We start from the raw sequence: 12,886 nt of genomic DNA on the forward strand, positions 1-12,886 counted from the left end.
GGATGTACTCTCTCATCGTAATAAACTATGCCCCCCCCCCCCCCCAACTATGTTAAAACTTTAATTGTGGTATGAAAATGTCTGTCATGAATGTATGAGAGTCATTCGGGTAATAAACTATGTTAAAACGTTAATTGTGATATATGACAATGTCATGAATGTATGAGAGTTCATCGGGTATTAAACTATGTTAAAACATTAATTGTAATATGACAATGTCATGTATGTGTGAGAGAGTACATTCGGGTATAAAACTATGTTAAAACTTTAATTGTGGTATGAAAATGTCTGTCATGAATGTATGAGAGTCATTCGGGTAATAAACTATGTTAAAACGTTAATTGTGATATATGACAATGTCATGAATGTATGAGAGTTCATCGGGTATTAAACTATGTTAAAACATTAATTGTAATATGACAATGTCATGTATGTGTGAGAGAGTACATTCGGGTATAAAACTATGTTAAAACTTTAATTGTGGTATGAAAATGTCTGTCATGAATGTATGAGAGTCATTCGGGTAATAAACTATGTTAAAACGTTAATTGTGATATATGACAATGTCATGAATGTATGAGAGTTCATCGGGTATTAAACTATGTTAAAACATTAATTGTAATATGACAATGTCATGTATGTGTGAGAGAGTACATTCGGGTATAAAACTATGTTAAAACTTTAATTGTGGTATGAAAATGTCTGTCATGAATGTATGAGAGTCATTCGGGTAATAAACTATGTTAAAACGTTAATTGTGATATATGACAATGTCATGAATGTATGAGAGTTCATCGGGTATTAAACTATGTTAAAACATTAATTGTAATATGACAATATCATGTATGTGTGAGAGAGTACATTCGGGTATAAAACTATGTTAAAACATTTATTGTGGTATGACAATGTCATGTATGTGTGAGAGTTCATTCGGGTATCACACTACATGTATGTTAAAACATTTATTGAAATATGACAATATTATGTATGTGTGAGAGTTCATTCGGGTAGTAAACTATGTTAAAGCATTAATTGTGATATGACAATGTCATGAATATATAAGTGAGTACATCCGGGTATTAAACTGTTAAAACATTAATTGTGATATGACAATGTCATGAATATATGAGAGAGTACATCCGGGTATTAAACTATGTTAAAACAATAATTGTGGTATGACAATGTCATGAATATATGATAGAGTTCATCCGGGTATTAAACTATGTACAAACTTTAATTGTGGTATGACAATGTCATGAATGTATGAGAGTTCATCCGAGTATTAAACTATGTTAAAACGTTAATTGTGATATGACAATGTCATGAATGTATGAGAGTTCATGCGGGTATTAAACTATGTTGAGTTCATGCGGGTATTAAACTATGTTAAAACATTAATTGTAATATATGGCAATGACATGTCAGGAATGTTTGTGAGAAAAAAAAGAAGATGTGGTATGATTGCAAATGCGACTACTCTCCACAAGAGACCAAATGACACAAAAAAAAAATTATCATAGGTCACCGTACAGCCTTCAACAATGAGTATTAAACTATGTTAAAACATTTATTATGATATGAAAATGTCATGAATGTATGAGAGTTCATGCGGGTATTAAACTATGTTAAAACATTAATTGTAATATATGGCAATGACATGTCGGGAATGTTTGTGAGAAAGAAAAAAAAGATGTGGTATTATTGCAAATGCGACTACTCTCCACAAGAGACCAAATGACACCAAAAAAAATGAAATTATCATAGGTCACCGTACAGCCTTCAACAATGAGCAAAGCCCATACCGCATAGTCAGCTATTAAAGGCCACTAAATGACATGTATAAAACAATTCAGGGAGAAAACTTACCGCCAAATTTTTCTACATCCTCCGTTTCTCAAATACTGTCATGACTGTAACCTGTAGGATAACTATATGTGGTGTATGGGATTACTGTAATTGGTATGCTAGTTTGGCCGCCATGTTTCATATAATATTCACGGGTAGTAAGGTCGTCATATAGAGGAGCGTTTAGTACAGTGATTTTGTTATAGTTTGGATTAGTTGGTCATGGATAAGTTATGTTACTTCCCAAAACGATTGCATTAGTTCTTTTCAAATGAGCAAATAAAAAGGAAAGTAAATGTTTGAATATATATTGTAAGTCAAACTGTCTAAATTGAAATTGTTGTTTTAAAGAATTTAACGCAGGATAACCAAAATATCCAAATTGGTATGGTTCGGTTAAGAGTCTAGAAATTCGTCCTGGTTTTGATTACATTTGTCATGGATTGTGGCACTTAATATTGATAGTTTGTGTGAAGGCGATTGTGAAAAACAAAAGTAACACAATTGACGATCATTGACTAAAGAGGAAAAAAATGCCTTTTGACCAAATTTGATGGGTGAAAACGGACAATCGACTTCGTACATTTATTTATTTTTGTACCACGTTCAACGCATTGAGGGGTCAATAGAAATATTGGTTATCCGTCCTTTCGTCCGTCCGTCTGTGCGTTCATCCCTCCAGTTTACAATTCTTGTCGGATTTTTTTATGAAATTTATATGATCATAGTTTTTAGTAATAATTTGGGCTAGTTTGGGAAACAGTGCCGATCATTTGTTTTTAAAAGAGTTATGCCCCTTGGAAACATTAGTTATATTAAACATTTTATTGTTAGCGCTCTAAAATTTACAACTATTGCCAGTATGTTATGAAACTTACATCATAGGTTTATATTAGCAATGTCTTGTACGATTTAAAAAAAATAGTGCCTTTCAATTAATTTTTAAAGAGTTGTGCTCCTTAGAAATATAATTATATTGAGAACTGCATTTTAAGCGCTCGCATATGTACAATTCATACCCTAATTTTCTGAAAGTTTGATTATAGGTTCGGGACCCGGTGCCATAAAACTTTTTTTATGGAAACTAAATGTAACTAAATGTAATTACCTAATGTACTTACATCTGCTAAGGGTGTGTTCCCATTTCGCCTTAGTTGTGAATTCCAGGTAAAAAAGGTAAAAAAATACTAAGGCGATATGGGAATTGTACTAAGGCGAAATGTGAATTAGATGAAAAAATTAAATAAACAAGTTAAACCTCTGTGTTTTTATAACAATATAAACAACATGTAATCAGGGATTTTTATTCTCTTGGATTACCATTTAATATTTATTTATAAAAATACACTTTTTATGATTTAAAAAATTGTGAAATCAAAACAAATTCTACAATAAAACATTAGTCAGTAGGAAAGTTTTTTTTCCCCTTCATTTCATAAAAGTTTCAGTTGTATGAATTTTATGCAATTAGAAAATTCTTAATAATTCAATTATCCTTCCCATCGTGCAACACAAAAAGTTAAAAAAAAAATGTATTCCCATCAAACCATCTGAAATGCAATGGCTACACACACCACCAGAACAACAAAAGAGATACTTGGATCTGTTGGAAGTCCATAGACAGAAGTTGCAGGGCTACAATATGCACAAGAAATGACATACCTTCAAAGATTGGCCAACCACACAATCACCTACCAGACCATGCATCTGATTCAGTCAATAGTAGAAAGATATTAGAATCAATTAGATCTAGATGCAGATCAGAAACTACACGGTACCTATACCATCAATTTATGATGAATAAATAACAAAACTCAGAGATGCACCATGGGATGCCCAGACCCTTGAGACTGCCCCAAAACTGCCTACATTCGAAAGTAAGGATGCCCAGACCCTGGAGACTGCCCTAAAACTGCCTACATTCGAAAGTAAGAGATCAGCACTCTTTCATGTATTTGTTGGCACAGCCATGATTCCATTGGTGTATTCTTTGCTTCGACAGCGAGATGCTTACACTTATATAAGATTCTTCAATCTCCTGAAAAACATCACCAACCAACATAACCTCAACTTTCAGCCAGACAGAGTTAGCCTCGACTTTGAATGTGCATCAATAAATGCAGTTTCTCATGTCTTTCCAAACGCAGAACTCAAAGGTTGTTTGTTCCACTACGCCATAGCAATTTTGAAATAATTCTTAAGTTTTATGTTTTAGTGCTTATTCTCATGGTATTATTTATAACTTGTGCTTTGAATTCAGTGCTGATTCAGAAATAAAATATTTTGATATTTGTCTTTATTTATTTATTAAAATATGAAATATCCATAGCCAATTTATCATCTCTAAAAAGACTTTATTTACAAAATATAACACATGAGTAAAAACAAAATACAATTTCAGAAAAAGAAGAGCAACTTTAAAAAAAAATATTTAAAAAGTGGGACACAAAAAATAAAAAAAAATATCTTCTTTTAAATAGTATTTCATGGTAGAATTTGACATCAGATAACAAATATCAACTAATTGCAATAAAAACAAAACATAACTTAATTACATTGTTTATATAAAAGCTCCCATTTTGCCTTAGTTAATTCTTGTGTACCTGCAAATTTATACTAAGGCAAACTGGGATTAATTTTATATAATAATTTTGACAGCTAAGGCGAAATGAGAATAAACAAAGGCTGTCTAGGATCATAATGATGAAAACAAATTCATTTATAAGATTGTGTGGAAGTGTAGTGTACAGAGTAGAAAAATCATAACTGCCACCAAAAGCATGTGTTTTATTTAAAACCTCTAAAGAATTTTTAACACTTCAAAAATAATTAATACCATTATTTTCATAAGCTTTAATATTACAAAAATTAATAACCAGAATAATAATAGTAGTAAGGGAGGTAGTTAGAAGCACTGATAGATTAGTAGAACACTTACTCGAAGCGGAGATGAAACGGAATTTAAATATTTTTTTGTGTAATTTTGGTAACCAATACATGGTAGGGACTTTTAATTGTTCTGAAGATGCTTTAAGCTGGGTAGTGCCAGGCAGTGGTATGCTTGTTAACGATTTGACTCTCTGTGGTGCGCACTGACCTGAATGTAGAGGAATTGATAATTTCGTTTTGAAGAACTTCCGTGTAGTATTTGCGTCACACCACCACTCCATTATTGGCTGTCTTGTCTGCCGGTACGAACACAAACCGCTCTGCGAGTACCTTGAGTTAATTTTTTATTCTAGAAATGGGAATAGATGGTTTCTATTATTAATTTCAATATTGGTTTTTTTAAATGAGATATTTAAATATTAACAGTATTCATAATTTTATTCAAATAACTGTCTAAAGATTTTTTATCAGATTTTTCACGTTTGTACCAATTTTTACAGTAGGCAGACAGAGCAGAGCGTCTTTAATGACCTGACGACACTGTTTCCAATCTATTATAGATGGAGCGGTACCTCGAATGACCGAATAACACTGTTATTATCCGAATAACACATGTAATGACCGAATAACATATTCAATTCAAATTTAATTAAAAAATTATTATACTTGATTGTTTTAATAAAAACAAAGCTTCTGAATGTATGATTCGTATGTTTGTTCTAATAAAATTTTCTCAAAACTAAATTAAAGATTTTCATTGGCAAATATAAATGTTTTTACAAGTAACTATAATTTTGTTAATAAGCCTGTGCCTGTGTTTTTTACAATAAATTCTAAATAAAGTATTTTCGCGGACTATGACCGAGATAAGCCCGTGCCTTGTGCAGGATATCTTAGTAGTTATAAATTTTTTACAATAAATTCTAAATAAAGTATTTTCGCGGACTATGTCAGATAAGCCCGTGCCTTGTGCAGGATATCTTAGTAGTTGTAATTTTAGAGTTTAAAAGGGGCTTGGTTAACATCCATTTCTAAATTAAAAATATAATAATATGATAAAGATAATAATTTTTTTAATAACTAACTAAAATTAAAACAAAAACTAATTTAAACAGTTTACTATTCCATATTTTATTTAAAAAAGGCCCACCCTCACATTGTTCATTGCCTTGACGTGAGGGCTCCACTTTGGTGGTCTAAGATGAACACGTTGAGGGATTGTATGCAATCTTTCTTTTATTCATTTTATACGATTTCCTTGGTCGCCATCTTAAAAGTATACACACCGATATCCATAAATTTATAATGATCAATATTAACTTACCTGCAACTTGTAAATTATTTTTAAGTTATAAAATACACTTCTATTATAATTTTATTCAATAATATATGTTTAAAAGTCACTCAAATGTGTTAATATTGATATTTGAAGAGTTATTCGGTCATTACATGTGTTATTCGGATAATAAGTGTTATTCGGTCATTCGTGGAGGACGGTATTTCTCTCCTTTCTTTGGAAAAGTTATGATCTCACGGTCTTCGACGATGTTGAGGTCTCCTGTAATAACATGACTAAAGGGAACATATCTAAAACTAGATGTTTCGTAAAAGTCTCAAGTGGAAGCAAGGAACATAATTTTCTATATTGACGTCTGTTGTAATCGACGTATGATTAAAATCAAATGTCTGCTCGTTTTTTTTTAATAAGAATACGAAATAATAGGTTGTTCTATCTTGATTGAAAAGGGGAGATATTTTAAAATCCCAAGAGAGGAACGTCTTTGCCATAAATGTAAAATACTAGAGGATGAGAAACATTTTTTACTATATTGTGAGTATAATAAAACTCTAAGAAATGAATTTTTTCATCACATATGTACAGAAAATAATAACTTTAATAATTTAAATGAAGAAGAAAAAATTCATTATTTACTAAATCCATCATCGCCTTTACAAACAAATAAGTTAGGATCCTTCTTGAAAAAGTCATTAGAACTGAGGGCAGGGGACTCTTAACAACTTGTTTGTTGTTATAAATTTTAATGCTGTTGATATTTTGTATGTTTAATATGTATGTATATATGTTTATTGTGTTTATTGTATTAATATATGTTGGTCACAAACTGTAAAGTTTATATGACAATAAAATAAAAATATAAAATAAAAATATATTATAATATGCAGGTATTAAGCTATACGCCAGAGAAAACATAACACATGTGATCGTTAGAAAGGCACATTTAATAATGATCGTGAGCAAACAGTAAAGGGAAATAACCCATCAATCATACATGTATAATCATGACACATGGAGTAAGGGAGATAATACAGAATAATACATGTGACAATCAATACAATACATTCGCGCAACTTCTTTCTCCTTTAAAGTCTCTCTGTCTCTCTCTCTTTACAATTGTCAACTAATAATCTCTGTTATTGTAAGAACATGAATGAAAATAAATGTTATCAATATGCATAAACTAAACACATAACTATCAATAAGAAACAAAAGAATTCTGACATTTTTTTCTCCTTTAAAGTCTCTATATCTTCATCGAATGCATATTATTATATAAGTAGTTAAAATACTGTGCATATATATATACATTGTAATATCAGTGGCGGATCCAGAAATTTTCATAAGTGGGGTCCCACTGACTGACCTAAGATCACCTAAGAGGGGGCCCGCTCCAGTCACGCTTCAGTGATTCCCTATATAAGCAACCAATTTTTTTCCAAAAAAGGGGGGGGCCCTAAAATGAGCAGTAAATGAAATACGACGTATCTCTAAGTAAACAAATAACCCAAGGTGACGAGTGAGCATTAAATTTAAAAGGAAATGAAATCTTTAAACCGCGCTGGCGTTTTCAATTCGGAGCGCTTACGGTGAACGCGCTTATTATCTTGCTCAGTGCTCGAGTTACTAAGTGTCAAGTCATGTTCGAGACTATTATCATATGCATGTTCCGCAGTCGGCTCGTCCAGATTTTCAACTTGACATCGTCGATATTTTCGCAAATAAGAATAGGTGGGGGCTCCGCGCGATCTGGTGGTAGGTCACGGATAGGCCCAGGAAGGCTATCTTCGTCATGGTCATCTGAATCAGACTCCTGATTGTACACATTCTGAGAATATCTTGGATTTTGCTGGGCACTTAAAGTGTTTAAAACTTTATAACATTCCGAAAGTTTTACTTTGTAGGACGAGGCGCGGAGTTGATTGCCTGAGAATTTTTTGACGAAACACCATTCGCCATCACGGGCTACAACAAGGTACCGATCTCGCGATTGGGTCTTTGACCTGTCGGTATAAAGGTAAACCAAATCCCCTATATTAATAACAGGGGTCGGACGACCGGGTCGACTGCATTTAGAATTTTCGCTAAATCCGTGATTTTTATTTCGAGCCTCGTGCTGTGCGCGAATAAGGTTCATGTCAGAAATTGGCAATTGTTCATGAGTAAACTGACTTTTTTGAGTCCAAAGTTCGCGGGAGGACAATCCACGCTGACTAAGCCTAGAATTAAGTCTCGTAGTAGCAATAACTAGTGTATTTTCAGATAGAGGAGAATGATCGCGTTCCTCACGAAGTAACTCGTCTACGAGCTCAGCGATGGCTTTATCGGCAACTGGATTTTTGTTCCGATTTTTAACACGGCCAATTTCAATTGATATGTTGGGTTGCTTTAAGTATGAATCGTCACATAAAGGGCGAAAACCCGGGGCTGGGTCAACTCGAACAACAACACTGGGACCGTTTAAAGGCTTTAAAGGTATCTATAAGTTTATTAGCCCATCTCGCAAGCTACCCAGTTTTTCGTCTTTGTTAAAGCATGTACTAGTGTACGACGTTACAGTTTCTCTGACGACCAGTATGAGTTGACGGTTGCGCTTTTAAAAGAACGTCGGCCACGTAAGATATGCCAACCAAGTCCGGTGGGTCTTCTGAAGACTGCTCGACGAGGCTCTTAGGGAACCGTTTTAAAGACGCGCATGTGTGACAGGAGTCACTAGCCTGTTCGGCCGCCTTAGGCATATCTAAAGCGTAAAAGTGGCGCTTTAAGATGAGGTTTAATTGGTGTTTTGACGGATGGTCCAACTTAATATGTAGGGCGGTGACGAGTCCATCAAGAACGCTACGTGGAACAATGATCAATTCGTTGTGTAGAGCAAGAGGATCACAACGCCGAACAACTCACAAACCGTCTTTGGCGATTGATGCAACATTCAGGAAACGTTTGACGTCTTTGATGTTTGTCAGTTTTTTGGAGGGCCGAGTGCCTTGTTTTAAATGAGCATGAGTACGTGTAAGATCAGGGCATTCTGATTGAATATTAATCCAGGCCGACCTGGTGGTGAAAGGTAAGCGAAATTCGTCATTGAGAACGTCTTGAATGCTTACGGCTCGAACGACAGAATCTTCGGTACGCGATATAAAGCAACAAACCTGACAATTAGGCTCTGTACAAACGGGTGCGTTTCTGCTTGCAAAGTCGGATGGAATATTTGCACGACCGGATAAATGGTTGACGCTGACCTGGTATCGGCTTACAACGGAAAGAAACGATGTGACACGCGGACTGGCCGAAAATTCACCGCGACATAGTTTTTCAAATCCCTGTACGCATGGTTTACTGTCTGTCAACACATTAGCTTGCAGTTTTGACTGAATAATAAAGGGACTGAACTGTTTGAAACTTGCGGCAATGGAAAGCGCTTCGATTTCACACGGTAGCCACAACACTTGATGTTTACGCAACTTAGCACTGAAAAATCCTGCTAAGTACACTTTACCGTCACGATTTATGTATAGGGTCGCTCCGATACTGCGTTTAGTGACGGATCCGTCTGTGACTATCCACAGTTGATCATTGCATTTAGGTAGCGGGATGGCTTTACGGGAGCTCAGAGACTTTTGGGCTAACTCGAAATGTTCTCTTAGCATGTCGGACCAAATAATTTTGTCAGCTGATTTCATACCACTTATTTTCTCTTCTAATGGTGCTATTAAGTTGGAACAATTCGGAATGACGCGGCTTAGCATCTTGTTCGCACCGATAAATGAGCGAAGACCCCGCACAGTCTCTGGTGCGGGACACGAGGCTAGTGTTGCTACTCTGTGCGTGCTAGCGGAAATTGAACCCTGTGACCAAATCCAACCTAGGATTGTTATCGATTTTGGGCAAATAACAGTTTTGCTAGGTGATAGGCAAATTCCTGATTTTTGTAGCGACTGAAGAACGCACTCCCAATTGTATAAAAGCTCCTCCGGGGTATTACCGCCACAAAATAAGTCATCTGCCAACTTAGCTACGCAACCTTTTTGTAAGAAATCCCCTACTATACGACACATTAGTTCTTCAAGAGCCGTTTCGGAACCAGGCATTCCCATCGCACAACGTGTATATACGCGAACTCCACGGTAAGGGGTCGCGACACCGCAATACTTCATCGAATCTTTTGCCAGGGGGATTTGGTAAAATGCGCTCGTAAGATCAGACTTGATTATATATTTCCACTGTGCGATCGTACGGAGTGTGGAATCTACGTCGGGCATAAGAGAGGGTTGCGGCTTACTATATCTGCCAACATCGGCAAATGCTGTTACAAGTCGGAAACCACCGGAAGCTTTCTTGACAAGAAATGAAGGGTTAATATGCACGAGGATAATTCTGTCGCTAGGATAGGACCAGAAATCCCACCGCGGATAGGACCAGAAATCCCACTGATATATAGCATATTAATACCGTTTACCTACGCGAAAAAAAAATAGTTCAAGAAGTGAAAGTAGGGGTCAGGAAATGTGACAATCCCTTGAATATCATGGAATGCACTACATTAAAGCACGGAACATATTAAATGTATATGTCAACAGTGTCATTTACATGAAACATATGGTATTTTGTTAGTTAAAGCTTACCACAGTATATAAATAGAAAATTGCTTTATAAAATAACAGTTTGGTTATCCAAGATCCCAGTAGATAGTGTGCTTTTGCTCCATGTTGAAGGTCTTAATGTGACTGTGATGAAGAAAAGCAATTAAAGACCTGTTTATAGTTAAATGAAATTACCCCTGCTCCTATCTGGGGCTCCTATATATTAAAACACACATACAGTCAATCACATGACATTGGGTTACCCCTGGTCTCCCATAGAAACTTACATACAAATATAACATTGGGTTACCCTTGGTCCCTATATTAACTTACATATAGACATAACATTGGGTTACCCAAAAACTTACATATAGACATAATTTACATATAGACATTGTATGGGTTACCGCTTGGTCCCCTATCAAAACTTACATAAAGACATAACATTCGGTTATTGACCCCTTGTCCTCTATAGAACCTGCATATAGAAGTAACGTTGGGCTATCCCTGGTCCTCTATAGAACATGCATACAGAAATAATATTGGAATACCCCTGGTCCCCTAGACCAACATACAGAAAAAACATTTAGTAACCTCTGGTCCCCAAAAAAACATACATAAAGAAATAACATTGGGTTACCCCTGATCCCCTTTAAGCATACATAAGTCGTATAGACATAACATTGGGTAACTCCTTGGTCTACTATAGAACATGCATATAGAAATAAATAACATTGGGCTATCCCTCTTCCACTATAAACCATGCATATAGAAATAACATTGGGGTACCCCCTTGTTCCCGTATAGAAACATACAAAGATCATATAGATGTCACATGGGGTTAACCTTGGTCCCCTTAAAAACATACATAAGTCGTAAAGTCATAACATTGGGTTTTCCCTGGTCCCCTACAAAAACTAACATATAGGCATAGCATTGCGTTACCCCTGGTCCGTAATCATAATGGAATTACATAACATTTAGTTTCCCTGGTCCTCTTTCAAAAATTACATAAGTCGTATCTATAGACTTAGCATTGGGTTACCCCTGGTCCCTATAGAAACTAACATATAGGCATAACATTGCATTACCCCTGGTCCCCTATAGAAACTAACATATAGGCATAACATTGCATTACCCCTGGTCCCCTATAGAAACTAACATATAGGCATAACATTGCATTACCCCGGGTCCCCTATAGAAACTAACATATAGGCATAACATTGCGTTACCCCTGGTCCCCTATAGAAAATAACATATAGGCATAACATTGCATTACCCCTGGTCCCCTATAGAAACTAACATATAGACATAACATTGCATTACCCCTGGTCCCCTATAGAAACTAACATATAGGCATAACATTGCATTACCCCTGGTCCCCTATAGAAACTAACATATAGGCATAACATTGCATTACCCCTGGTCCCCTATAGAAACTAACATATAGGCATAACATTGCATTACCCCTGGTCCCCTATAGAAACTAACATATAGGCATAACATTGCGTTACCCCTGGTCCCCTATAGAAACTAACATATAGGCATAACATTGCATTACCCCTGGTCCCCTATAGAAACTAACATATAGGCATAACATTGCGTTACCTCTGGACAGTAATCATAATGGAATTTCATAATCCTAATTCGGATCTGTATCAAGCTTGAATGTAGTGTCCTTAAATATTGGATGGGGGTATTTCTTAGTTAGTTTACTCATATTTTTATGTAAATCTCTCATAATGCTAAATACTATCCATACTGGTCTGTGTCCACTCTTGTTATACACCTTGTCCCCATATACACAGTAATAACATTCGGTTACCCCTGGTCCCCCATATAAACTTACATACAGTAAGTACTGGTTTACTTGGGTCACCACCACCAGAGAGCCCGCTTTCAAGAAACCCATTCTTCGGTGATATTGGTTTACCCCTGGTCCCCAAAAGATACTAACATACAGTAATAACATTGGGTTACCCCTTGTCCCCCATATACACTTACATACAGTTAACATTCGGTTATTCCTGGTCCCCTATATAAACTTATATACAGTAATTAACATTCGATTACCCCTGATCCCCCATATAAACTTACATACAGTAATAAATAATCAATTACCCCTGGTCCCCCATAGAAACTTACATACAGTAATAACATTTAGTTACCCCTGGTCCCTTATAGAAACTAATATTTTGGCATAACATTGCGTTACCGCTGTTTCTAAATAGAAACTTTCATATAGACAAAACATTGGGTTTTTCCTGGTCCCTTT

The 12,886-nt window shown here is 35.5% G+C and overlaps 1 protein-coding gene across 2 annotated transcripts in view; it reads left to right on the top strand.

Moving 5' to 3' along the window:
• Positions 1-12,886, top strand: part of LOC143083789 (cytochrome c oxidase assembly protein COX18, mitochondrial-like) — an 89,426-nt gene that overhangs the window by 19,206 nt on the left and 57,334 nt on the right. The gene's annotated exons all lie outside the window — the stretch shown is intronic.

Source organism: Mytilus galloprovincialis, chromosome 7 (assembly GCF_965363235.1).
Source record: "Mytilus galloprovincialis chromosome 7, xbMytGall1.hap1.1, whole genome shotgun sequence".
In the NCBI taxonomy this organism is placed as follows: Eukaryota; Metazoa; Mollusca; class Bivalvia; order Mytilida; family Mytilidae; genus Mytilus; species Mytilus galloprovincialis.